This window comes from Nicotiana sylvestris, chromosome 3 (assembly GCF_000393655.2).
Source record: "Nicotiana sylvestris chromosome 3, ASM39365v2, whole genome shotgun sequence".
NCBI lineage: Eukaryota > Viridiplantae > Streptophyta > Magnoliopsida > Solanales > Solanaceae > Nicotiana > Nicotiana sylvestris.
Genome location: NC_091059.1, coordinates 154,586,868 through 154,592,605, shown reverse-complemented (window position 1 = coordinate 154,592,605; position 5,738 = coordinate 154,586,868).

The following is a 5,738-nucleotide window of genomic DNA, read 5'->3' as shown; positions in this document are numbered from 1 at the left end:
AGCAAATTATGTATGAATTGGAACAGCTGGAAGGGAACCTTACACTTAGACCCGCGGCAAGGCCGAATGACGCCCCGCGGGCACCCAAGCTTAAAACTTTAATGTGTTCATAGTTTGAATCTGCATTTTTAGAGTCTGTCGTCTGTTAGAGTCTGTCTTTATTTCATATCAGAGTATGTCAGTAGTTATTGAGTTCGTACTTGGTTTGGTTTCGAGTCTGTTATTTTCCTTTCCAAAAAGCGTCTGGTTTGTAATAGAATGTTTATTAATGAAGGATCGAAAATTTCCAAAAAATTATCTTTTTCTTTTCGCACTTATATGGCAGAACTACATCCGGTCTGATTCATGCGGGGACATGATACGTAGGCGATCCACATAAGATTCGACCACCACTAAGGCAAAGTGAATAAAAGAAAGGAAAAGAAGGACATAAAAAGAGAGATAGATAAAGTAAGCCGGAATGACGCATGCAGTCGAAACAAAGACATGTTAGAAATGGTTAAACTGCCTAGGAACATTGCATTCCCCAACGTGAAATTGCAATATGTGTTAAACTCTAACGCTAACAAATTTGTTGTTTATCCCAGAGAAAGATTTCGAAACAGTTAGCTCGTTAGAACGTTCTGGTAGATTACCATTACCACACAAGATCTAAAGGGCCCATTCCGAAAAGTATGTCTGGTTCGGACAAAAATGTTGAGGAGGAAAGGACGGAGATGCAAATGATGAAGGAGGAAGTAGACAGGTTGAGACAAGAGATAGCTGGGATGCACCTGGCCTAGGCTAGGGGACAAACATCTCCAATACCTCCCCCTACTCCTACCCTCTCACCGGCTCGGACTCCGGAACACCCTCCCACTGGTCCATCAATGAGCTTCCCCATTGCCCAATACTATCAGGGAGAAACTTCCTATAATCCCCAAGCTCCACTAACCAAACAAAATCCTCCTCCACCAACTATTCCCGTTTTTGTGACACCTCCACCCGCCACATTGCAAAAATCACCCGATGAACCAGTGTTTCAGGTTCACGACAACCAATACTATCCTCCTGAACTCACCTTCAAAGCACCCGAGCCATACACTTACACCCCTCACCTTCAGTTCCCAGCAGAAACTGAGAGGCCGGCTAAGAATCCATAATAGGACGAAGTGCTTCGTAAAGTGAAAAGCCTGGAGCAATCCTTCAGGAATATGTATGGATTGGGCAGCCAAGTTAGTGTGGCCTATAAATATCTGTGTCCCTTCCCCGATATTCAATTGCCGACAGGTTTTAAGATGCCAAAGTTTGATCTATACGAGGGACATGGTGATCCCATGGCACATCTACGAGGTTTCTGTACTAAGATGAAAGGGGAAGGTGGAAAGGATGAGCTGCTGATAGCTTATTTTGGTCAAAGTTTAAGCGGGTATGTACTAGAATGGTACATGAGGCAGGAACCTAGCAGGTGGTATACCTGGGACGAACTAGCACAAGCATTTGCAGGTCACTTCCAGTATAACCTTGAGATCGTCCCTGACCGTCTCACACTGTTGAAACTTGAGAAGAAGCCCGGAAAGAGCTTCAGAGAATTCGGATTCCGTTGGAGAGAATACGCAGCAAGAGTCGATCCACCAATGAGGGAATGTGAAATGGTGGACTACTTCTTACAAACTTTGGAGCCAACTTACTTTGGTCACCTGGTGATGTCAGTTGGTAAATCTTTCAATGAAGTAGTAAAAATGGGCGGTATGGTTGAAGAGGGGCTCAGGTCCAACAAGATAATGAGTTATTCGGCAATCAAGGTCACAACTCAGGCTATACAAAACGGCACGGGAGGAGCGCTCGGGAAAAATAAGAGAAAGGAGGTCGCAACATTCGAAACAGGTACTTGGTCCAGATCCAGAGGTCCTTCCCCTCGCTACCAACCCAGACCCCATTACCCAAATTATCCACACACTCCATACAACCCTCCACAACCCTATTATCCACCACAAGAGCCATATTTCTCCGTCCATCATGCCCAAACTTATACCCAGCCTCCGGCTCGTTCGCAATGGCGTGCGCTGGCTCCCCAACATATATATCCACCTCCACAAAACACATATCCACCACCAAGGGCCTACAGGAATCCTTCGGGGCCAGGCTTCCGTGTGAATCAGACTTTCAGGAACGAAAGGGTGCAGAGGCCGAGAACATTCACTCCGTTGGGAGAAACCTATACTACTCTGTTCCACAAATTGAGGCAGTTAGGCCTATTGAGTCTTGTTGAGCCCAAATTGCCAAATCTCCTTCCCAAAAATCTGGACCACTCGGTAAGCTGTGAATATTGTTCGGGGGTGCCCGGGCATGATACTGAGAAGTGTTGGAAGTTGAAGACTGCCGTAAAAGATCTTATTGACACAAATAGGATCGAGGTTCAGGCACCAGAGGCACCCAACATCAATGAGAACCCGTTGTCGGTGCACCCTGAGGCCCACATGATCAAACTAGTGCACGAAGGAGGGGAGCCCAAGAAACCCTTACAAACGGTAATGATGATTCGTGCCAGTCCAAACGAAAAGCCGACTAGTGGAAAGGCAGCGGTACATTTGGGAAGGGTAGATGACAAGCCAGTTGTGGTAATGGGGAAAAGTTCGTCTGTTGTTGCGAAGAAGCCAGAGTCGGTCAAGATAGTGTTGCAGGGGGTACCAAGTACACCAGTGCTGGTTGTGAAGGGGGCCCGCGTAGAACCAGTTGTTATCATGCCAGTAATGCAGTTGCCGATAACAAGTGAGAAAGTTGTGCCCTGGAGCTACAGCCAAGTAATGGTGATGCATAAGGAGAAAGAGGTTGCGGAAGAAGTATGCGAGGCCCAGGGGTTAACTCGTTCGGGAAGGTGTTTTGCTCCCGCAGAATTGAGAAGGGCCAATCCTATAACAATCAAGAAGCCAGTGACGGAGGAAGAAGCAAAAGAGTTTTTGAAGAAGATGAAGGCACATGACTACTCCATTGTAGAGCAGTTGAGGAAGACCCCGACCCAGATTTCGTTGCTATCCTTGTTGATCCATTCAAGCGATCATTGTCGGGCATTAATGAAGATTCTGAACGAATCCTATGTTTCGAACAAGATCTCTGTGAACCATCTGGAGAAAATAGCAAACAAGATTTTTGAGGTCAACAAGGTCACTTTTTCAGACGATGAGTTGCCCGTGGAGGGTACAGAACACAATAGAGCCCTTTATTTGACTGTGAAGTGTGAAGATTCGGTAGTCACTCTAGTGCTGATTGATAATGGGTCCAGTGCCAATATTTGTCCTTTGATCACATTGAACAAACTGAAGGTCGATGGTGATAAGATTCACAAGAACAACATCCATGTTCGAGGGTTTGATGGTGGGGGTATAGACACATGGGGGACATCATACTTGAATTAACAATTGGTCCAGTCGAGTTCACCATGGAGTTTCAAGTATTAGACGTGGCAGTGTCATATAATCTTCTGTTGGGGCGACCCTGGATCCACACCGCCAAAGCAGTGCCATCTACATTACATCAGATGGTCAAATTCGAGTGGGATAGGCAAGAAATCATAGTACATGGGGGAGACAATGCGAGCGCCGTAAGTGATGCCATCGTGCCCTTCATAGAGACGGATGATGATAAGGGACCGTGGGTTCTACCAGGTTTTCAATACAGTTTCAGTGGATAAGATTTCTGAAGGCGAGGACCTTCCATTTCCCAGGATCGTAGCTGCAACTGTCATGGTAGCCTCGGAGATGTTGAACGGGTTTATGCCAGGCAAAGGTTTAGGAGTTGATCTCCAGGGTATTGTCTAGCCAGTTTCCTTGCCCAAGAACCTGGATACTTTTGGGATAGGATTCAAGCCTACCGCAGCGGATATAAAGCGGGCCCGCAAGTTGAAGAAAAGATTCTGGGTCCTTCCTAAGCCAATCCCGCGACTATCCAGGTCATTTGCCAAAGCAGGTATCAGAAAGTTGTCGGTCCCAAAAGTTCTCGGACCAATGATTGGGTCAGATGGAGATTTGAATGAGGGCTTTGAAAGGCTGTTCGCCGATGTCAACATGGTAGAAGCTGGAGAAGGGTCCAGTAGGTTAGATGTACAGTTTGTAGGGCCTAGGGCAATATCAACAATTGGATGGCTACTCCCCTTCCGACCCGGAGGGAGTCTTGGTAGTGGGCTCTGATTTTTCTTTCTTATTTTTGGATTATTCCAGGGTTGTAATCCAGTTTTTTTTTGTATTCGACAAAGTGTGAAACTCTGTTATCCCGTATTTTTATAAAGTGAAAACTTTTCTTTTCTTATTTTGTTCTAATTTTGTTTTCTTCTTTTCTCTTTCTGAATAGTTCTCTTTATATTAGTTCTAATGATATGGCATGCACAACGGATCTTCAACCTAGTCTAAGAAATCAATCTGATTCCGGACTAATTTTACAAGAGGTCGATTATGATGATGAATTGGAATACGATGAGGATGAAGCCTTCGAAGAGATAAACAGAGAGTTAAGCCAGTTTGAGGAGAAATCCAAACCCAACTTAAATGACACAGAAGCCATCAATTTAGGGGATGCAGATGATATCAGGGAAACTAAAATAAGCATCCACATTGCACCAAATATCAGGGAAGAACTAATCAAAGCACTTATTGAGTTCAAAGACGTTTTTGCATGGTCGTATGATGACATGCTGGGGTTAAGCACGGATTTAGTGGTTCACAAATTGCCCATTAACCCGGCATGCCCTCCCATCAAGCAAAAATTGAGGAAGTTCAAAACAGACATGAGTGTGAAGATTAAAAAAGAAGTAACCAAGCAGCTACAAGCAAAGGTTATTCGGGTCACTCGATATCCTGATTGGTTGGCTAATATGGTGCCAGTGCCGAAGAAAGATGGGAAGATCAGGGTGTGTGTCGCTTACCGCAACCTGAATAGGGCAAGCCCAAAGGATAACTTTCCATTACCCAATATCCATATCTTGATCGATAATTGTGCCGGACGGGAGATCGGGTCTTTTATGGATTGTTATGCTGGGTATCATCAGATTATGATGGATGAAGAAGATGCGGAAAAGACGGCTTTCATTATGCTTTGGGGGACTTATTGCTACCGGGTAATGCCATTTGGTTTGAAGAATGCTGGGGCAACGTACATGAGAGCAAAGACTACTGTGTTTCATGACATGATGCACAAAGAGATTGAGGTATACGTGGACGATGTGATCATAAAATCCAAGCATCAGGAGGACCACGTAGCAGACCTAAGGAAGGTTTTCCAAAGACTTCGAAGGTACGATATTAAGCTCAACCTGGCCAAATGTGCATTTGGCGTTCCATCTGGAAAGCTGTTGGGATTCATCGTCAGTCGGCGAGGCATTGAGTTGGACCCGTCAAAGATCAAATCCATCCAAGATTTGCCACCGCCGAAGAACATGACAGAAGTAATGAGTCTGTTGGGAAGGTTAAATTATATCAATAGGTTTATTGCTCAACTCACGGCAACTTGTGAGCCCATTTTTCGGCTACTGAAGAAAGATGCTACGGTAGAATAGACGGCGGAATGTCAGGAAGCATTTGACCAAATCATGGGATACTTATCAAATCCACCTGTGTTGGTTCCACCTGAGCCGGGAAGACCGTTAATTCTTTATCTAATGGTCCTGGAGAATTCGTTTGGCTGCGTACTAGGACAACATGACATTACAAGAAGGAAGGAGCAAGCCATCTATTATCTCAGTAAGAAGTTTACAGGCTATGAGGTTA